Source organism: Candoia aspera, chromosome 2 (assembly GCF_035149785.1).
Source record: "Candoia aspera isolate rCanAsp1 chromosome 2, rCanAsp1.hap2, whole genome shotgun sequence".
Classification (NCBI taxonomy): Eukaryota; Metazoa; Chordata; class Lepidosauria; order Squamata; family Boidae; genus Candoia; species Candoia aspera.
In genome coordinates, this window is record NC_086154.1 from 6,299,039 (window position 1) to 6,321,981 (window position 22,943).

Genomic DNA, 22,943 nt, shown 5'->3' on the forward strand with positions numbered 1-22,943 from the left:
CTCATCTGCAGGGGAAACATGTCTAATGGAAAAGAAATACCTGCCAAGCCTTCAGCCTTGGAGCTTCCACCTTCATGCCCCTGTTCCTCACTGATCTCTTGGGTCTGGATCTATACGCCGCGTTTAAGGCCCGTCCCACGGCCCAGACCGTGCTGTACGTGAAAGAGCTGTCCAGAGCCAGGATCTCATCAATCTCCTCTTTCCTCAGAGGCTCCAGTTTCTTCCCTTGTCTGCACTGTCCCCAGACTTTCACAGAAAAGGCATCCTTAGTGGGTGGACAGGTAAAGGTTTTCTTTAGCAAATTACTCATGTATTTGTAAAGGAGATTAAAATTATCATAGTTGGCCCATTTCCTTTTCTGTATAAGAAAAGAAAAAGTGCTACCAAGGTATTTCAAGGAGAACTTATGATACATCAAATCGATACTGAGATCCCAGTGAGCTGTTGTGATCCAGACTTTTCCTACAACACGCTCCTGAAAAAATGGAAAAGGTACTTGAACAGCCTGAAATCCTATCTGGAATGAACTCGTCTCTGCACCGTAAACAAACACATTGACCTGTCTCCATTTGTCATATTGTTCAAAATTGAGCATCAGCTTACCATCATTTAGACTAAAGCGTTGATATATAACCACACAAATGCCATTAGTTATCAGCATAGAAGTCAATGTCCTCACGAACCTCTCCCCCTGGGCAGTGTCTGGAGCCACCAGGCCAACCAAGGTCCACCTGAAATGGAGAAGCAGCTTGACCATCCCCGGGTACAAGATTCCCTCATCAGGGAGCATTGGGTGGAAGAAAGGGAACCGGGTTTTATGGCTCATAATCTGGGAAACAAAGGTGTACCTGATCTGGAAAGGAAAGAAAGACAAATTTATTCTTTGACCCCTAGAGCCCCAAATCACAATCCCCTCCCTGCTGAACACCCCTGAGCTGAAGATCCTTGGAGGCGGCTTGGCTCTCTGCTCATGCATTGTTTCTACTTGCCCCCTAATCACAGCATTTTGCTGCTCCAAAGAGTCGAAAAGGCTCCTCGGTCTGGATTCGGATGATGGCAGGGGAAACATGTCTGCTCTAACCCTTCCCTCCCATTGGGCACCTCATCCTTCCTCCACAAGGCCTCTCATTTCCATCATAACTCTCCGCTCCAGGATTCCAAGGGAGGAGCCTGGGACTAAAACTTTCACAGCTGAATGCCATCTTCCCAGCAAAGACACACCTGTGGGATTTTGTAGGTGCCCAACATGGCCGAAATCTGGATGGAGATGCCAGTCTCCGTCTCTTCAAGAACAGCCACAATGTTTCTCTGCCTTCCGCACTGGTAGTTGGGAACACTGGCCTCCCCGGCCGAAAGCAGGTCCAGCAAAGCCTCTGAAGTCGTTTGTGGATTGAAAAAGCTTTCGTACAGTGTGTAGCCCAAGGTGATGTTGGGTAAGAGCTGGGCATTCTGGTTGATGTCCTGGATGGCGAGAAGGAAGGGCAGAAGTTTCCAATAAAGTTTGGATGTTGTCCTGCAATTGTAAACATATGGATGAAAATAACATTTTATTGAGCCGTTCTTCCATGGTAAGACTTTTAGTTCACTCAGTCACAAGTATGTTTCCAGACAGATAGCAAAAGAATGACAATAATACAAAAATCTCCAAATGTTAGATCATCTTTCGAAGGCGCTCTCTCAGCTGGTTACAGGAACGCCTCTTCCACTGCCTGCTTTGGTGTTCAAGCATTTTGTCCCATATTCGTTGGTCGGTTTCTTCTCTCTTGATAAGGGTGGACAATATCCCCAGATAGCTTCCATATTTCAGGGCAGCTCTAGGATTCTTTCAAAGAATATTACAGTTTAAGATACCAAATGGCTAAAAGAAACTCTGTATTGTTAGCTCCTGCTTCTTGATATTGTAACTATGTTTGGAGTTGGACCAAGAGTCTAGACTGACTGAAAATGGCTCCCGCTTGGATGACATTCGGCAGCTGGATTATTCTCCCCAGCTCTGGGGCAGAGCGAAGGCTGAGCCCCTGAGGGATGGACCTTCCTTGGGTTTTTGCCCTTTCTGAGGCTGTTCATGATTCTTTTTCTGCTTCCTGTTTTCTTTACTTTTAACTGTAAGCCACCCAGAATCACTCAGCCTATAAATTGTATAAATCAACCAACCAAACAACCAATAAATGACCTCTTTTCACTCTTTCTTTAAATGAAGTTACCTTCTCCAATACTGCATAGCCGGAGAGACAAATATCTGTTGTCTTCCAAACGGTTGACAAGTGCATGAGGTATAATATTTTCATTTTAAAAAAGATCCTTAGGCACTTGGCAGGAGTGTGTGAATGAGAACTGGAGACATTTGCAAACTCCACGCACGCAGGTGTTCTTAACTGGGACTCTTTCACCCCAGCAGCAAATTTTGGTGTGGAAAAACAATGGCGGAGTCATCTCTGACGCAGAGAGGGCACGCAGTATTGCTCTGTGCGTGGAGCAGGGCACCCCCCAGAGTCCAGCTCAGCTCCGGGGTGAGGTGGAAGGAGAGACCGTTCTGTGCCTGTCTGTCCACTCTCTAGCTCTGCTCGTAGGACGCAGAGGAAAGCGGATGAGGGCAAGTGCCTTGATTGGGTTCTTATACTGGCAGCTCAAAGTGAGCTTCATCACCTGAAGTGTGTAAAAGGGGCCCCAAGCTAGAACCAGAAAGTTAGCAAAAGGAGCCAATCAAAGCTCGAAATGAGCTTCGTCACCTGCAGAGAGTAAAAGGCTCCCCAAGATAGAACAAGCAAGTAAGTTAGCCAAAGGAGCTGATCAAAGTGATAGTGCCTTGTGTCTTTTGAGGGCTGGAAATGTAGAAATTAGTTGGAAATGGAGGGGCTGAAATGCAGCGCAGGAAGATCGACTTACCTGGAAAACTTCATGGAGGGACTGTTATCAAAGCTTACTAGCTGAAACCAAGCCTTCATTGCAGAGACGATGCCGCTAACCAAATAGTCTCCCGGCTTGTAGAGATTCTGCAGGTCCACTTCGCCCTCCTCCAGAGTCAGGAGGCATTTGGCTCTGCGCATCCCACAGGCGCCCTGTGGCCACAGAAGCAGAAGAACCAGAAGCCTCAGCAACATGACTTGTGCTCCCGGCTGAGCCTCCTCTGTGGCACTTGCTTTTTAACAACAAAAGGGGTGAAAAGTTGGAAGAAAGCAAAACCCCTCCCAGGACAGAAGAGTCCAGCCGAGGGAGACAAACACAGCTGCCGCTTGTCCTGAAACCACCCCGGATTCTCCCTCTGTCTCAGAGCCATTTATGCCCCCAGCGTTTCTGACGGAGACTCCCCCCGACTTGGCTTCTGAGTCTGGTATCGATGCCCAAACATTTTCTGACGTGTTTGTGTAAGATCTTCTGAGTGTGCAGAACCATCTCTAGGGACTTAGCATAAAGTCAGCAAATAAATCACTGTGATTTGGATGATGGCAAGGAAGAGAAACACCACCTGAACCCTGAACGGGTCAACAGGCAGGTGCCCAAAGGGAGAACTCACAGATGTGGCTCCCACCTCTGAAGATGGGCCAGCGAGGGAGACTGAAGAACTTGGCCCCAGAGTTTCCAATAAGACACTGCTGGGAAACCCAGGTTCAAGATCAATTTTTAGCGTGGCCATCGAAGAGTGGCCTATTAATATTTATATTAATAAATAATAATTTAGTAATAATATATATTAATAGTTGAATTTTTTGTCTATGGGAATTTGCAAATAGGTCGCTAGGTAGCTGTGGATCCCATTCAGAGATGAGCAATAAGTCTCCGTTTGGAGACAGACAGATTTGGGGATCATCAAAATAATTTCCTGTTGATCTCAGTCTAATCCTCACTTCTGCTTCCCATAAAGTCCAGCAAAGTCCTGAGCAGGAGACGTTTTGCTCAGTATGAGCTTCATCAGCACTTTGGCTTCAGGTTCTGCAAGCCCAATTCAAGTGTAACTTTTTTCTTTTCTTTTCTTTGCTTGTGGAGCTGAACTAACCAGCTTTATTTGTGTATTTCTTTTGTAAATATGGCATTTATTATCCACAAATTATGTGTCAGCTTGGAAACCCCTGACACAATGATCTAAAATTCAGGGTCCTTGCAGTCATTCAGAAATACGCACAGACCCACACAAAGACACTTATTTTGTACACTCGAAAACAAATGATAGTTGAAGAAAAGAGGACTTGGTGCTTTTTTCCTTTTGTTTTGTTTAAAGAACATTAAAGTGTTAAATCCCGTTTATTGGGATTAGTTCCTGATATTTTGGGGAACCTTCTACCCAAAATTTACTTTATTAATTTGACATCAAATATTCTTTTGTATGTGGATCTGGAGAAAATGATGTAGCATTTAAGGATAAGGATGAAGCTCAGCAGGCCAGCACTGGAGGCCAAAATGGAGAAGACCTGCACAGCCACCATGTACTTGCCCTTGGTGCTCAGGTAGGTGGGCACAAAGGAGACCCAGACGCTGCAGAAGACCAGCATGCTGAAGGTGATCAGCTTGGCTTCGTTGAAGGCCCCAGGCAGATTCCTGGCCAGGAAAGCCACCGTGAATCGGCTGGGCAGCCAGGAAGCCCAGATAGTTGAGGGCACCATAAAACATGGGGACAGAGCCTTCATTGCACTGCAGGATGATCTCTCCAGATTGTGAGTGCATGGGAAAGCTGAGGGCTCATAAAGATAACAGTCTCTCCAGGATGACAGCGCAGGTCACAGTCAGAGAAGGAGGCAGAAGTGCCCAAGCAAATGCTGCAGATGATGACTTTGAGAACAAAGCAAGAAAGGAAGTGGGCCAAGCTCTTCCCCAGACATCTCTGCCTTATATTCTGTGGTTTTGTGGCCAATATGCACGGTGATTTTTCTGGACAAGACAGGAGCTGAGAAGATGATGCAGAAGGTTGTTTGTGGGAGAAGGGAGGAAGGGAGGGAGGGAGGGAGGGTGGGAGGAAGGTAGGAGGGAGGAAGGAAGGGAGGAAGGGAGGATGGAGGATGGAGGGAGGAAGGAAGGAAGGAGGGAGGGAGGGAGGAAGGAAGGAAGGGAGGGAGGAAGGAGGAAGGGAGGAAGGAAGGAAGGGAGGGAGGAAGGGAGGAAGTAAGGAAGAAAGGGAGGGAGGGAGGATGGAAGGGAGGAAGGGAAGAAGGAAGGAAGGCAGGGAGGGAGGGAGGGAGGGAGGAAGGAAGGAGGGAGGAAGGAAGGAGGGAGGGAAGAAGGGAGGGAGGATGGAGGATGGAGGAAGGAAGGAAGGAAGGAAGGAAGGAGGGAAGATCTTACCCAGGGCCAACTACCTGTAGCTCATTATGCCCTGGAGTTTAAGGCTTTAGCTGTGAAAATCCCCGACTGGCTCAGTCAACCTTAATAGAACGGTTTAAAGAGGGACTCAACAGGGACGTCCTGCGGTGGGTGTTGTGTAGAGACGACCCAGAGACATTGTACGAATGGATCTGTCTGGCCGGCAAAGTTGAGCATGCCCAGCATACCTACATGCAAACCAAACGACCTGAAAAACCACCAGCCACCATGAGGGGACCCCGAAGTGCCGCAACTGCTACCCGGCCAAGCTATAGAGCTTGGGAAGAGGAGAGAGATTGGCGCTAAGCGAGGGGTCAGTGTCTCTGATGCAGAAAGGAAGGGCATCGAACAGTTGATTGCCCAAAAGCCAAGGCTGGAGATCGAGTGGGCAAGCTGCCAGCCAAATCACTGCCCTCCTCATGGTGGATGACAGCAGCCAAGGGGGCAGCCGGCGCTGAGGAAGTACTCTACTTCTTGGGAGAGGCTGAAGACGACTCTAAGGAGCCGGCGGGAAATGCCAGCCACCTGCCGTGAAGAGCGCCTGCGGGCAGGTGGAGGAGGATGGGCGCGAGGATGCTATGGTGAGTGCTGACTGTCCCACTCTAGCAGTAAAAGTGAAATTGGGCTCCCGCACAAAGACTACAGAGGTCTGGGCTTTAGTTGACTCTGGGTGTTCCAGGTGTCTGATTCACCCTGATCTGGTTGCTGCTTTGGACCTGCCAAGCTTTCCCCTCCAGCAGCCTTTGATCTTCATACAGTTGGATGGTTCAATGGCGGGGGGGGGGGGGGCTGGCAGCCGTCCACCTTGCCCTTGGTCGGCCCCTCTGTCATGTCCACCGTTTCAATGTGCCTGGTACATCGTAACGCCTCGCATGCCATTTCCATGGAGGGGGCTTACTCTGGGAGCGAGTGGATAATTCCACTCTACCGAAGTGTTATCTCTTGGCTGCTGTATTGGAATGTGTTTGGGTTAAGTCATGGATTCAAGGTTGTTTTCCCAGGCTAGGCTAACGGTTTCCAGCACCTGGGTGAGGGTGGTTGCTAGGGGCGGGCAAGGGAGGGGTTTTTCCTCAAGCAAGGAGATTTAGTTTGTATTTCGCGCGCTTTTGCTCATTCTCAGCTTTCTTCGTATATGCCATAATATCCTAAATAAATCAGATTTCATTTAAGCAACCTCTTGTGAGTCTGAGTGTTTGGGCAGGCAACCATTACATAAAGCTGAGAATCACAAACTTCCAAATCCCGCTGGCCCCTACCCAGGAGAAGAAAGATTCTTTTGATCCTGCGAGGGAGAGTGCTGGCGATGAGCGATTCACATGTGCTAATGGTGGAGAGTGAGGAGTCGAGCAACGGAGAGCCTGACTCCACCATGGTGCGACCCGACCAAGCTCCGTGGGGAGAGCTCTCAGCGATTCGGGAGGAGGCGGGTTCGGGGTCGGAAGGTGAAGCGGCCGGCATGAAAACCACGCCAGAGACCACGGCCACGAGCCCGGGCGAACTGGTCACCTGGGATGACAGTCGCGGGGCCCTTGTGGAGGCGGGGAGCACGTCCTGGAGGCAGAGATACCCATTGTCCCCTACGGTGCTCCAGGTACCACCGGGGAGGGACTCCCCCACCCCAGACCGGGTTCGGGTGTTGGAGTTGAAGATGGATTCCATGGAGCTCATTTTGCGGAAAATGAGCATGGACTTGAGCGCGCTGAGAGAAGTGCGGGAGGGGTTGAGCCAGCGGCATTCAACCCCTTCCTCCCAAGCCCAGTCCCCGGACCGGAGAAGGGAGGCTCGCCCGAGAGAGAGAGACCGAGCTCCTAGGAGGGAACTAGTGCAGCCGCTCGTCTATGAGAGGAGGCAGTTGGGAGCTGTCAGAGCAGCTGAAACGCCCGTGGGGGGGCGTGGTGCGCCCGGCGGAGGATTGAGGGACTTCTCTGTCAAATTCGATGGAGACCCGACCAAACTTTCATTCTTTCTAACAAATGCCAAGGCTTACATGGAAGAGTGGGGATCGGCTTTCCGCTCAGAAAGAGCAAAAATCATCACCATTGCCACCAAGCTTAAGGGGAGGGCAGCAGACTGGTATGTACAGATGTGCCAGTCGGAAGCCCCTGAACTGGAGAAATTTGACGAATTCCTCTGGGCCCTACAGCACCACTTTGAAGATCCACTAGCTAAGGAGAGGGCAAAGCGTGCCCTGAAAGAACTCAAGCAGGGATCGAGAACCGTGGCGGATTACGTGCTGGAGTTTAAAGCGCTAGCAGGGAAAGTGGAAGACTGGTTGCAGGCAACTGTAATAGAACTGTTTAAAGATGGTTTAAACACCGAAGTGCTGCGCTGGTCGCTGGGACGAGATGACCCGGACAGCTTGTACGGGTGGATCCAGCTCACTGGAAAGGCTAAGCATGCCCACGAGGTGTTTGCGCAGAGAAGGGCAATGAAATCGGCGCGGGATGGAAAACTCGCCCACCCTTCGGGTACCGTAGGTCGATCGGGACAACGCTCATGGGAAGAAGAGAAGGAGCGGCGTTATGCAAAGGGGCAATGCCTGCACTGCGGCAAAGACGGTCACCGCGCAGCGGCGTGCCCGAAGGGGAAGGGTGAGGACCGGCTGGGAAAGTCGACTGCAAAGTCCCCCTCTCTGCCAAGAAAGATGAAAGCTGCGGTGGCTGACAGTGGGGTGGACAGCATGCCATTCTACGGGGACGAGGTTGAGCCTGAATTTCCCCAGCCGGCGGGAAACGCCAGCCACCTGCCTTAAAGGGCGCCGCAGGGCAGGTGGTAGAGGAGGGGCGCGAGCCTGCTTCGGTGAGTGGAAACTACCGCATTCTCACTGTGAAAGTAAAGTTGGGATCCAGCACAAAGACGATTGAAGTGTGGGCAATGATTGATTCTGGGTGCTCCAGGTGCCTAATGCATCCCGATGTGGTGGCTGTTTTGGAGTTGCCCACCTTTCCGTTGCAACGACCCCTGGCTTTCACCCAATTGGATGGATCCATAGCAGGGGGCAGACCGGTTACTCATTTCACCGGTGTGGTGGCTTTGCAATTGAGCAGCCACCGGGAAGGGTTGCATTTTGTAGTAGCCCCGGTGGGGGGTCCTTTGGTGGTTTTGGGTGTACCCTGGCTGGTCCAGCAAAACCCTCAGATAAATCGGACTGTCACCTTTAGGGATGGATTTTATCAAGCGCCGGAGGGAAAGGAAGCCCCAGAGGAAGTGGTGGGAATAGCGGCAGCTGCGACTCCGCAGTACCCAAACCCCCCTCTTGAGGGTCTGCTGGAGGAATACCAGGCGTTTGCTGATGTGTTTGGGGAGAAAGAAGTGGATCAACTTCCCCCCCATCGAAAAACTGACTGTGCTATTGAGCTGCTGCCTGACACCCAATTGCCTAAGCCAAAGATCTACTCAATGACTCAGAAGGAACTAACTTTGTTACGAGAGTTTGTAGACAAAAACTTGGCGAGAGGGTTCATTGAGCCAGCTAGCTCGCCAGTGGGGGCACCGGTACTCTTCCGCCCAAAGAAAGATGGGACATTAAGACTCTGTACCGATTTCCATGGGCTCAATGCGGTAACGATATCCAATAAATATCCTTTGCCCCTGATAAAGGACATGTTATCACATCTGGCTAAGGGGAAAATCTTCTCCAAACTGGATTTAAGGGAAGCTTATTATCGTGTGAGGATCCGGGAGGGGGATGAATGGAAAACAGCCTTCAATTGCTCACTGGGTGCTTTCCAATATAAGGTCTTGCTGTTTGGGTTGGCTGGGGCGCCTGGGGTTTTTATGCAACTGATAAATGAAGTATTACATGAGCATCTGTTTAAGGGGGTGTTGGTCTATCTGGATGATGTATTGATTTATACAGAAACTCTGGAGGAACATGTGCAGTTGATTAAGCAGGTGCTTCGTAAACTGAGAAAAGCTGAATTGTATGCTAAATTGCCTAAATGTGCATTCCATCAAACATGAATTGACTACCTCGAGTACAGGATTTCAGCCAAGGGTATAGAAATGGATCCTGCTAAGATCCAAGCCATCCTGGAATGGGAGAGACCCTGCACCTGCAGGCAACTTCAAAGTTTTTTGGGGTTCAGTAACTACTATCGGGGGTTCATAAGGGGGTTCGCGGAGACAGCTGTGTCCCTCACAGATTTGCTTCGGACGAAGGGGGTGGGGGAAACCCGCCGGGTTAAAAACCCAGGCACCCTGCTCAGATGGACTCCTGCTTGTCAGGCGGCTTTCGATAAGCTGAAGCACTGCTTTACACAGGAGCCCATTTTACAACATCCTGACCCCTCCAAGCCTTTTGTGGTTCAAGTGGATGTTTCTGATTATTCCATTGGAGCGCTGTTATTGCAAGCCAATGGGGCGGGTTGTTTAAAACCATGTGCCTACCTGTCCCGCAAATTCTCTGAAACAGAGAGACGTTGGCATGTATGGGAGAAGGAATCGTTTGCAGTCAAAGCCGCCCTAGACACTTGGCGCCATTTGCTGGAGGGGGCTAATCATCCATTTGAGGTCTGGACTGACCATAAAAACTTGGAAGCCCTTAGTACGCCCCGCAAGCTGAGCCCTAAACAAGTTCGTTGGGCGCAATTCTTTAGCCGTTTCAACTTCAAACTGAAGTTTATTCCAGGGAAAAAGAACTTCTTGGCAGACGCCCTGTCCAGGCAGCCCCAGGACTCCGGCTCCGTGCCAGAGGTGGTCAGCATGCTGTGGACCCAACCACAGCTGGGAATGCAGGCTGTGACCCGTAGCCAAGCTCGTGCACAGCAGCCTGCTGGCACTGACCCCACCCCTCAGAGCTCCTTGTCCATTTCATCTCAACTGCAACAAAAATTTCTAAAGGAGCTCAAAACTGACACTTGGTTGCTAACCAATAGAGACACTGTTACTTTTGATCAAGGACTGGCTTGGAAGTCTGCTCGCCTCTATGTTCCTGACAGCTTGCGAAAGGAGATCCTCCTCCGTTCGCACGATGATAAGGTTGCTGGGCATTTTGGCTTCGTAAAGACTTTGCATCTGCTTTGCAGACAGTTTTGGTGGCCGGGTTTGTGCAAGGATGTCAAAGACTATGTGGCCTCCTGTCCTGTGTGCGCTATGTGTAAATGCAAAGTTGGGAGACCTCAAGGCTTGTTGCAACCAGTGGCCAACCCCACTTGTCCATGGGAGGAGGTCTCCATGGATTTCATAGTGGAGCTCCCTCCCAGCCAAAGAAAAACTGTTATTTGGGTCGTTAAAGACTATTTCTCCAAGCAAGCTCATTTCATTCCATGCGCCTCCATTCCTTCAGCGCCACAGTTAGCCCGCCTCTTCCTTGTACACGTGTACAGGTTACACGGATGCCCCACCCGCTTGATTTCGGACCGGGGTACACAGTTCACCTCTCAATTTTGGCGGGCATTTTTGAAACTGTTGGGCACTAAGCAGGCATTGTCCACAGCGTGGCATCCTGAGACTGACGGGGCCACAGAGGCGCTAAATTCCACACTGGAACAGTATTTGCGGGCTTTCGTGAATTACCAACAAGACAACTGGGTGGACCTCCTTCCCTTTGCTGAGGTTGCCTACAACAACGCTGTTCATCAAAGCACCGGCCAAACCCCTTTTCGCACCGTGTACGGCAGGGACTTTGTCCCAATTCCTGAATTGCCACAGCCGTCTGTCTCGTCTGCTTCTCCATCCGACTGGGCAACACAGCTGGCGGACTCTTGGCCAATTATTCAGCAGGCACTAACTGACGCCCAGTCTGCTTACAAACTGCATGCTGATAAAAAGCGTGCCCCGCACCCGTCTTTTCAAGTCGGGGACCAGGTGTATTTGTCTACCAAGTTCATCAAGTCCTCTCAACCATCGAAAAAACTGGCACCTAAATTTGTGGGTCCCTTTCCTATTCTAGCCCAGATTAACCCAGTGACTTTTAAACTTGACTTGCCTCATAATCTAAAACGCTTACACCCTGTTTTTCATTGCAGTTTACTCAAACCTCTCACTAGCTCTGACCGCTGGCATGATCAACCTCCTCCTCCTCCCCCCATCATGATTGATGGGCAACAACACTTTGAAGTGAAAGAAATTCTTGACTCTTGCCGGCTTCGCAACACACTGCAGTACCTCGTTCGCTGGAAGCATTTCCCCCACCCGGAATGGGTGGCTGTCCCTGATGTTGCTTCTCCTCTTCTTGTTCGTCGCTTCCACAATGCTTACCCTTCCAAACCGGGTCCTTAATTTTTTTGGGGGGGGGCAGTATGTCATGTTCACCGTTTCAATGTGCCTGGTACATCGTAACGCCTCGCATGCCATTTCCATGGAGGGGGCTTACTCTGGGAGCGAGTGGATAATTCCACTCTACTGAAGTGTTATCTATTGGCTGCTGTATTGGAATGTGTTTGGGTTAAGTCATGGATTCAAGGTTGTTTTCCCAGGCTAGGCTAACGGTTTCCAGCACCTGGGTGAGGGTGGTTGCTAGGGGCGGGCAAGGGAGGGGTTTTTCCTCAAGCAAGGAGATTTAGTTTGTATTTCGCGCGCTTTTGCTCATTCTCAGCTTTCTTCATATATGCCATAATATCCTAAATAAATCAGATTTCATTTAAGCAACCTCTTGTGAGTCTGAGTGTTTGGGCAGGCAACCATTACAACCACCGTCTATAAGCCAATTGCTTTTCAGTGTAATTTTGTTCTGGTCTCCATTTCAAATGTACCCTTGGTGAAATTCTCCCACACTCACTCAAAGCACTCACTCGTGTTGCACACTTTTCTTTATACTCAAATAGCAAAGAAAAAAGGAGAAATACTTTTGTTAAAAAGTGGTGGTTGATTTCTATTGTGGTGGAAACAAAAACAAAAACAAAAACAGTATTTATGTGTGGGTAGGTGTGCTTTTTTAGGAACATTAAAATACCAAATAGTATTTTTTGAAATAATTAACTGGTATTTGAGGGAAGCACCTACCAAAAGTCACTTTCTATTTTGTTTTGACAACAAATGTTCTTTTGTATTCAGGTCTGGTCTTAGGAATATAGTGTAACATTTGGGGAGGAAAATAAATCCCAACAGGCTAGCACTGGAGGTCAAGATGGAGAAGATCTGCACGGCCACCATATACTTCCCCTTGGTGCTCAGATAGGTGGGCACAAAGGAGACCCAGACACTGCAGAAGACCAGCATGCTGAAGGTGATCAGCTTGGCTTCGTTGAAGGCCCCAGGGAGGTTCCTGGCCAGGAAAGCCATGGTGAAGCAGATGGTGGCCAGGAAGCCCATGTATCCCAGGGCCCCATAAAACATGGTGACCGATCCTTCATTGCACTGCAGAATGATCTCTCCAGACTGTGAGTGCATGTCAGACTCAGGGAAGGGGGGGAAAGCGCCCAACCAGATGCTGCAGAGGACAACTTGGGCACCAGAGCAAGAAAGGATGAGGGAGTTGGCCAGGCTCTTCCCCAGCCATCTCTGTACTTTATTCCCTGGTTTTGTGGCCAAGAATGCTAACACCACCATGACTGTTTTGGCTAAGACAGTAGAAATGGCAACTGAGAAGATGCTGCTGAATGCTGTTTGCCGCAGAAGGCAAGTGGCTCTCTTTGGCTGGCCAATAAATAGGAATGAGGTCAAGAAGGAAAGCAGGAGGGAGATGAGGAGGATGTAGGAGAGATCCCGATTGTTGGCTTTGACGATGGGAGTGTCTCGGAATTTAATGAAGATTCCCAAGACTAAACCTGTCACCAAGGAGAGGAACAAGGCAAGAGAAGCTAGGATGATCCCCAACTTTTCTTGATAGGACAGGAAAGTTTCAATCTTAGGTATACAGTCATCTTGCTTGATGTTTGGATGCTGATCTGCTGGACATTTGGTGCATTTTTCAGCATCTGAAAATAAAAAGATTGACATCTGCCATAAAGCATATTCTTCCATCAGATGCATAGTTGGAGTGAAAGTGGTGATGGTGTGGACGAATATGTGTGGAGAAAGGTAGTACGCAGCACCGCTTAGGGATTTTAGGTAGTGTATGGTGGAAGGACTAGTGCCAAAGGCAAATGAGAATCCCTGCCACACCTTCCCAGGAAGAGCTGTGCCTGCTTTTAGAGGTTGCACCCTTTGCATCCCATATTCCATGAACCACCTTTCAGAGATGAGATCCAAAGCCCTCGGCGGCCTTCCCACCAAGGACCCATGGAGAGATGGTCATTGAGACCTCCCACATTGGACTAGCTGAAGCACAGGAAGAAGTCGAAGGTTGGACTCCAGACCTCAGTGCCCCTTCCAGGTCTGATACCTTTATGAAGGAAGATACTTCTCCAGGAAACCCAGCTGCTGGTCTTCACGTGTAAACTGGCTGTTAGGGAAGCTGTTTATTAAATTCTCCTTTGCAAGTGTCAGTGTCCCCTTCCCCTTCGACCAAGGAGATGGCCGGGTCTTCTGTCTGGACAGCATCTATCCCGGCTGATGGATCCCCCTGTTTCTTTATGCTCCCACCCATGCCAGGGAAGCAAGCACCAGTGGCTTCTGTCTCCTTGGGCATCTCTCTTGAGGGCTGATGAAAAAACCCAGTCTCAGTTTGACCGCTCTTCCTGTGACTCCAGCTAGACGTCTGGCGCTCTAGCCAGAAGTCTTGTCAGTGTCACCCACTTAAAAAAACTTTAAAAAAGAGAAAGTCCCTCATTTCTCATGCGGAAACTTGTTAAAAGAAAAAAGGAGGGAGGGAGGGAGGGAGGGAGGGAGGGAAGGGAAGGAAGGGAGGGAGGGAGGGAGGGAGGAAGGAAGAAAGGAAGGAAGGAAGGAAGGAAGGAAGGAAGGAAGGAAGGAAGGAAGGATCCACTCCATTGCTGGACCTACTAAACAAAGAAGTCCAGCCTTTTACTCATGCTTTAATGGATGGAGGGAAGGGAAGGGAAGGGAAGGGAAGGGAGTTCTTTGTTTCTCCAGAGACACCAAGAACAAATGGCAGAGGTTCATCAACATACAGTACAAGATGAAGATCAAGAAATACCACCTTCCTTCTAATGCCAAACCATTGATCCTGCCTTTTAATGTCCTGCTCCCAATTTAACCTGCAAGATTATTTCTTATCACTCCCTATGAAATAAATTATACATGTTCTAAAAAAATGAAGAACAAAAAAAGCCAAATTCTAGAAATGCCTATCAAAATATCCTTTCATCACAACATTTCAGTCTGCCCCTTTTGTCCACTATCACTCACCTTCCTGGGTGGAGATGGTTCCTTCTGCACAAGGAAGGCAGTTGTAGCAGCAGATGGGCTGCCCTTCCTGAGCCACCTTCCTGAATCCGGGACGGCAGCTTTCCACACACTGGGAAGGAGGCAGGGGCTGAGCAGAGAGAGGAAGAACATCCAGAAAATGAATTTACTTCCAGAAAGGAGTCAAAGGAGAAAGGAATTGGTCTCTCCAGTTCAAGGTTTAGCTTTGACTCATTGGAAACCAATTAAAGATGTGAGGTTTATCAAACAGAGTGAATTGTATATTCCTTCTCTGTTTCTCTCCCACACACACTACAATTTTTAGGCTTTGGTTTCAAATTTAGATATCAAATTTACCAGGGAAATGTTGGATGGATTTGTTGCTTTGGCTAAGTAAACCACGTTAACTGCATGACTGGCTCAGCCTCCCTCCCTTTCCATAGACTCAGTGAAGAGTTTGTGTGAAAATTGGGGACTATATTTTTCATGGCCACCTGGATAGCTGATAAAGAAGAAGTTCACACTCTTGAGAACCTGCTAAGTTGACCTGAAAACTCAAAGGCACAACCTCCCCCCAAAAGTGCCATCCCGTTGTTGTCGCCACCTTCACTGGACCGAAATAAACACCATTCCCACCTTGTTCAGCATTTCCATCTGTGCGATATTCTTCCGGTCCATGGTAAATTTGAAATTCTGGGATGTCCATCTTTCTAGACTCCCACATTTCACTCTCTTGACAGATTTGTTGGGGAAAACTACCCAGTTCACAATATCCAGGTCAGCTCTCAAATCCCCTTTGTCATCCAAATATACCCCATCCATGGAATTATTGTGAAAGTGAGAGTTTTGAAGGAAGGAGTGAAGCTGGAAAGGAAATGAAAAGAGGAGTTTGGAACGGGCATCGGACGTCCTTGGAAAAGACCCCTTGGTCTACGCTGGGCATCATCAGAACATTTCTCCCTCTCTGCTCAAGGCCCAGGTTCCATTTTCATTTGTTGGGAGAGAATCGGTAAGCAGAGGAATACTAACACCTCTAACTTAGTGTTTAAATGTGTTGATCAGGACAATGATTGTTGGAATTAGATTGGGGTATTTTTCAGAACAGTTTAACTTTTCAGAGTAGATGACCAAGGCACCCACTTACAAAACTGATTCTCATCTGCAGGGGAAACATGTCTAATGGAAAAGAAATACCTGCCAAGCCTTCAGCCTTGGAGCTTCCACCTTCACGCCCCTGTTCCTCACTGATCTCTTGGGTCTGGATCTATACGCCGCGTTTAAGGCCCGTCCCACGGCCCAGACCGTGCTGTACGTGAAAGAGCTGTCCAGAGCCAGGATCTCATCAATCTCCTCTTTCCTCAGAGGCTCCAGTTTCTTCCCTTGTCTGCACTGTCCCCAGACTTTCACAGAAAAGGCATCCTTAGTGGGTGGACAGGTAAAGGTTTTCTTTAGCAAATTACTCATGTATTTGTAAAGGAGATTAAAATTATCATAGTTGGCCCATTTCCTTTTCTGTATAAGAAAAGAAAAAGTGCTACCAAGGTATTTCAAGGAGAACTTATGATACATCAAATCGATACTGAGATCCCAGTGAGCTGTTGTGATCCAGACTTTTCCTACAACACGCTCCTGAAAAAATGGAAAAGGTACTTGAACAGCCTGCAATCCTATCTGGAACGAACTCGTCTCTGCACCGTAAACAAACACATTGACCTGTCTCCATTTGTCATATTGTTCAAAATTGAGCATCAGCTTACCATCATTTAGACTAAAGCGTTGATATATAACCACACAAATGCCATTAGTTATCAGCATAGAAGTCAGTGTCCTCATGAACCTCTCCCCCTGGTCAGTGTCTGGAGCCACCAGGCCAACCAAGGTCCACCTGAAATGGAGAAGCAGCTTGACCATCCCCGGGTACAAGATTCCCTCATCAGGGAGCATTGGGTGGAAGAAAGGGAACCGGGTTTTATGGCTCATAATCTGGGAAACAAAGGTGTACCTGATCTGGAAAGAAAAGAAAGACAAATTTATTCTTTGACCCCTAGAGCCCCAAATCACAATCCCCTCCCTGCTGAACACCCCTGAGCTGAAGATCCTTGGAGGCGGCTTGGCTGTCTGCTCATGCATTGTTTCTACTTGCCCCCTAATCGCAGCATTTTGCTGCTCCAAAGAGTCGAAAAGGCTCCTTGGTCTGGATTCGGATGATGGCAGAGGAAACAGGTCTGCTCTAACCCTTCCCTCCCATTGGGCACCTCATCCTTCCTCCACAAGGCCTCTCATTTCCATCATAACTCTCCGCTCCAGGATTCCAAGGGAGGAGCCTGGGACTAAAACTTTCACAGCTGAATGCCATCTTCCCAGCAAAGACACACCTGTGGGATTTTGTAGGTGCCCAACATGGCCGAAATCTGGATGGAGATGCCAGTCTCGGTCTCTTCAAGAACAGCCACAATGTTTCTCTGTCTTCCGCACTGGTAGTTGGGAACACTGGCCTCCCCGGCTGAAAGCAGGTCCAGCAAAGCCTCTGAAGTCGTTTGTGGATTGAAAAAGCTTTCGTACAGTGTGTAGCCCAAGGTGATGTTGGGTAAGAGCTGGGCATTCTGGTTGATGTCCTGGATGGCGAGAAGAAAGGGCAGAAATTTCCAATAAAGTTTGGATGTTGTCCTGAAATTGTAAACATATGGATGAAAATAACATTTTATTGAGCCGCTCTTCCATGATAAGACTTTTAGTTCACTCAGTCACAAGTATGTTTCCAGACAGATAGCAAAAGAATGACAATAATACAAAAATCTCCAAATGTTAGATCATCTTTCGAAGGCGCTCTCTCAGCTGGTTACAGGAAGGCCTCTTCTACTGCCTGCTTTGGTGTTCAAGCATTTTGTCCCATATTCGTTGGCTGGTTTCTTCTCTCTTGATAAGGGTGGACAATATCCCCAGATAGCTTCCATATTTCAGGGCAGCTCTAGGATTCTTTCAAAGAATATTACAGTTTAAGATACCAAATGGCTAAAAGAAACTCTGTATTGTTAGCTCCTGCTTCTTGATATTGTAAATACGTTTGGAGTTGGACCAAGAGTCTAGACTGACTGAAAATGGCTCCCGCTTGGATGACGTTCGGCAGCTGGATTATTCTCCCCAGCTCTGGGGCAGAGCGAAGGCTGAGCCCCTGAGGGATGGACCTTCCTTGGGTTTTTGCCCTTTCTGAGGCTGTTCATGATTCTTTTTCTGCTTCCTGTTTTCTTTACTTTTAACTGTAAGCCACCCAGAATCACTCAGCCTATAAATTGTATAAATCAACCAAACAAACAACCAATAAATGACCTCTTTTCACTCTTTCTTTAAATGAAGTTACCTTCTCCAATACTGCATAGCCGGAGAGACAAATATCTGTTGTCTTCCAAACGGTTGACAAGTGCATGAGGTATAATATTTTCATTTTAAAAAAGATCCTTAGGCACTTGGCAGGAGCGTGTGAATGAGAACTGGAGACATTTGCAAACTCCACGCACGCAGGTGTTCTTAACTGGGACTCTTTCACCCCAGCAGTAAATTTTGGTGTGGAAAAACAATGGCGGAGTCATCTCTGACGCAGAGAGGGCACGCAGTATCGCTCTGTGCGTGGAGCAGGGCACCCCCCAGAGTCCAGCTCAGCTCCGGGGTGAGGTGGAAGGAGAGACCGTTCTGTGCCTGTCTGTCCACTCTCTAGCTCTGCTCATAGGACGCAGAGGAAAGCGGATGAGGGCAAGTGCCTTGATTGGGTTCTTATACTGGCAGCTCAAAGTGAGCTTCATCACCTGAAGTGTGTAAAAGGGGCCCCAAGCTAGAACCAGAAAGTTAGCAAAAGGAGCCAATCAAAGCTCGAAATGAGCTTCGTCACCTGCAGAGAGTAAAAGGCACCCCAAGATAGAACAAGCAAGTAAGTTAGCCAAAGGAGCTGATCAAAGTGATAGTGCCTTGTGTCTTTTGAGGGCTGGAAATGTAGAAATTAGTTGCAAATGGAGGGGCTGTAATGCAGCGCAGGAAGATCGACTTACCTGGAAAACTTCATGGAGGGACTGTTATCAAAGCTTACTAGCTGAAACCAAGCCTTCATTGCAGAGACGATGCCGCTAACCAAATAGTCTCCCGGCTTGTAGAGATTCTGCAGGTCCACTTCGCCCTCCTCCAGAGTCAGGAGGCATTTGGCTCTGTGCATCCCACAGGCGCCCTGTGGCCACAGAAGCAGAAGAACCAGAAGCCTCAGCAACATGACTTGTGCTCCCGGCTGAGTCTCCTCTGTGGCACTTGCTTTTTAACAACAAAAGGGGTGAAAAGTTGGAAGAAAGCAAAACCCCTCCCAGGACAGAAGAGTCCAGCCGAGGGAGACAAACACAGCTGCCGCTTGTCCTGAAACCACCCCGGATTCTCTCTCTGTCTCCAGAGCCATTTATGCCCCCAGCGTTTCTGACGGAGACTCCCCCCGACTTGGCTTCTGAGTCTGGTATTGATGCCCAAACATTTTCTGACGTGTTTGTGTAAGATCTTCTGAGTGTGCAGAACCATCTCTAGGGACTTAGCATAAAGTCAGCAAATAAATCACTATGATTTGGATGATGGCAAGGAAGAGAAACGCCACCTGAACCCTGAACGGGTCAACAGGCAGGTGCCCAAAGGGAGAACTCACAGATGTGGCTCCCACCTCTGAAGATGGGCCAGCGAGGGAGACTGAAGAACTTGGCCCCAGAGTTTCCAATAAGACACTGCTGGGAAACCCAGGTTCAAGATCGATGTTTAGCGTGGCCATCGAAGAGTGGCCTATTAATATTTATATTAATAAATATTAATAATTTAGTAATAATATATATTAATAGTTGAATTTTTTGTCTATGGGAATTTGCAAATAGGTCGCTAGGTAGCTGTGGATCCCATTCGGAGATGAGCAATAAGTCTCCGTTTGGAGACAGACAGATTTGGGGATCATCAAAATTATTTCCTGTTGATCTCAGTCTAATCCTCACTTCTGCTTCCCATAAAGTCCAGCAAAGTCCTGAGCAGGAGACGTTTTGCTCAGTATGAGCTTCATCGGCACTTTGGCTTCAGGTTCTGCAAGCCCAATTCAAGTGTAACTTTTTTCTTTTCTTTTCTTTGCTTGTGGAGCTGAACTAACCAGCTTTATTTCTGTATTTCTTTAGTAAATATGGCATTTATTATCCACAAATTATGTGTCAGCTTGGAAACCCCTGACACAATGATCTAAAATTCAGGGTCCTTGCAGTCATTCAGAAATACGCACAGACCCACACAAAGACACTTATTTTGTACACTCGAAAACAAATGATAGTTGAAGAAAAGAGGACTTGGTGCTTTTTTCCTTTTGTTTTGTTTAAAGAACATTAAAGTGTTAAATCCCATTTATTGGGATTAGTTCCTGATATTTTGGGGAACCTTCTACCCAAAATTTACTTTATTAATTTGACATCAAATATTCTTTAGTATGTGGATCTGGAGAAAATGATGTAGCATTTAAGGATAAGGATGAAGCTCAGCAGGCCAGCACTGAAGGCCAAAATGGAGAAGACCTGCACAGCCACCATGTACTTGCCCTTGGTGCTCAGGTAGGTGGGCACAAAGGAGACCCAGACGCTGCAGAAGACCAGCATGCTGAAGGTGATCAGCTTGGCTTCGTTGAAGGCCCCAGGCAGATTCCTGGCCAGGAAAGCCACCGTGAATCGGCTGGGCAGCCAGGAAGCCCAGATAGTTGAGGGCACCATAAAACATGGGGACAGAGCCTTCATTGCACTGCAGGATGATCTCTCCAGATTGTGAGTGCATGGGAAAGCTGAGGGCTCATAAAGATAACAGTCTCTCCAGGATGACAGTGCAGGTCACAGTCAGAGAAGGAGGCAGAAGTGCCCAAGCAAATGCTGCAGATGACGACTTTGAGAACAAAGCAAGAAAGGAAGTGGGCCAAGCTCTTCCCCAGACATCTCTGCCTTATATGCTGTGGTTTTGTGGCCAATCTGCACGGTGATTTTTCTGGACAAGACTGGAGCTGAGAAGATGATGCAGAACGTTGTTTGTGGGAGAAGGGAGGAAGGGAGGGAGGGAGGGAGGGTGGGAGGAAGGAAGGAGGGAGGAAGGAAGGGAGGATGGAGGATGGAAGGAGGAAGGAAGGAAGGGAGGAAGGGAGGAAGGGAGGAAGGGAGGAAGTAAGGAAGAAAGGGAGGGAGGGAGGATGGAAGGGAGGAAGGGAAGAAGGAAGGAAGGCAGGGAGGGAGGGAGGGAGGAAGGAAGGAAGGGAGGAAGGGAAGAAGGAAGGAAGGCAGGGAGGGAGGGAGGGAGGAAGGAAGGAGGGAGGGAGGAAGGAAGGAAGGGAGGGAGGAAGGAGGAAGGGAGGAAGGAAGGAAGGGAGGAAGGGAGGAAGGGAGGAAGGGAGGAAGGGAGGAAGGGAGGAAGGGAGGAAGTAAGGAAGAAAGGGAGGGAGGGAGGGAGGATGGAAGGGAGGAAGGGAAGAAGGAAGGAAGGCAGGGAGGGAGGGAGGGAGGAAGGAAGGAGGGAGGAAGGAAGGAGGGAGGGAAGAAGGGAGGGAGGATGGAGGATGGAGGAAGGAAGGAAGGAAGGAGGGAGGGAGGGAGGGAGGGAGGAAGGAAGGAAGGAAGGAAGGAAGGGAGGGAGGGAGGGAGGGAGGAAGAAGGAAGGAAGGAAGGAAGGAAGGAAGTGAGGGAGGGAGGAAGTAAGGAAGGAAGGGAGGGAGGGAGGATGGAAGGGAGGAAGCGAAGAAGGAAGGAAGGCAGGGAGGGAGGGAGGGAGGAAGGAAGGAGGGAGGAAGGAAGGAGGGAGGAAGGAAGGGAGGAAGGGAGGATGGAGGATGGAGGAAGGAAGGAAGGAAGGAGGGAGGGAGGGAGGAAGGAAGGAAGGAAGGGAGGGAGGAAGGAGGAAGGAAGGAAGGGAGGAAGGGAGGATGGAGGATGGAGGAAGGAAGGAAGGAAGGAGGGAGGGAGGAAGGAAGGAAGGAAGGAAGGGAGGGAGGGAGGGAGGAAGGAAGGAGGAAGGAAGGAAGGAAGGAAGGAAGGAAGGAAGGAAGGAATGAAGGAAGGGAGGGAGGAAGTAAGGAAGGAAGGGAGGGAGGGAGGAAGGAAGTGAGGGAGGGAGGAAGTAAGGAAGGCAGGGAGGGAGGGAGGGAGGAAGGAAGGAGGGAGGAAGGAAGGAGGGAGGAAGGGAGGATGGAGGATGGAGGAAGGAAGGAAGGAAGGAAGGAGGGAGGGAGGAAGGAAGGAAGGAAGGAAGGAAGGAAGGAAGGAAGGGAGGGAGGAAGGAGGAAGGAAGGAAGGAAGGAAGGAAGGGAGGAAGTAAGGAAGGAAGGGAGGGAGGGAGGGAGGGAGGATGGAAGGGCGGAAGGGAAGAAGGAAGGAAGGCAGGGAGGGAGGGAGGGAGGGAGGGAGGAAGGAAGGAGGGATGAAGGAAGGAGGGAGGAAGGAAGGGAGGAAGGGAGGATGGAGGATGGAGGAAGGAAGGAAGGAAGGAAGGAAGGAGGGAGGGAGGGAGGATCTTACCCAGGGCCAACTACCTGTAGCTCATTATGCCCTGGAGTTTAAGGCTTTAGCTGTGAAAATCCCCGACTGGCTCAGTCAACCTTAATAGAACGGTTTAAAGAGGGACTCAACAGGGACGTCCTGCGGTGGGTGTTGTGTAGAGACGACCCAGAGACATTGTACGAATGGATCTGTCTGGCCGGCAAAGTTGAGCATGCCCAGCATACCTACGTGTAAACCAAACGACCTGAAAAACCACCAGCCACCATGAGGGGACCCCGAAGTGCCGCAACTGCTACCCGGCCAAGCTATAGAGCCTGGGAAGAGGAGAGAGATTGGCGCTAAACGAGGGGTCACTGTCTCTGATGCAGAAAGGAAGGGCATTGAGCAGTTGATTGCCCAAAAGCCAAGGCTGGAGATCGAGTGGGCAAGCTGCCAGCCAAATCACTGCCCTCCTCGCGGTGGATGACAGCAGCCAAGGGGGCAGCCGACGCTGAGGAAGTACTCTACTTCTTGGGAGAGGCTGAAGACGACTCTAAGGAGCCGGCGGGAAATGCCAGCCACCTGCCATGAAGAGCGCCTGCGGGCAGGTGGAGGAGGATGGGCGCGAGGATGCTATGGTGAGTGCTGACTGTCCCACTCTAGCAGTAAAAGTGAAATTGGGCTCCCGCACAAAGACTACAGAGGTCTGGGCTTTAGTTGACTCTGGGCGTTCCAGGTGTCTGATTCACCCTGATCTGGTTGCTGCTTTGGACCTGCCTAGCTTTCCCCTCCAGCAGCCTTTGATCTTCATACAGTTGGATGGTTCAATGGCAGGGTGGGGGCTGGCAGCCGTCACCTCTAGAATGTCATCCGTCCACCTTGCCCTTGGTCGGCCCCTCTGTCATGTTCACCGTTTCAATGTGCCTGGTACATCGTAACGCCTCGCATGCCATTTCCATGGAG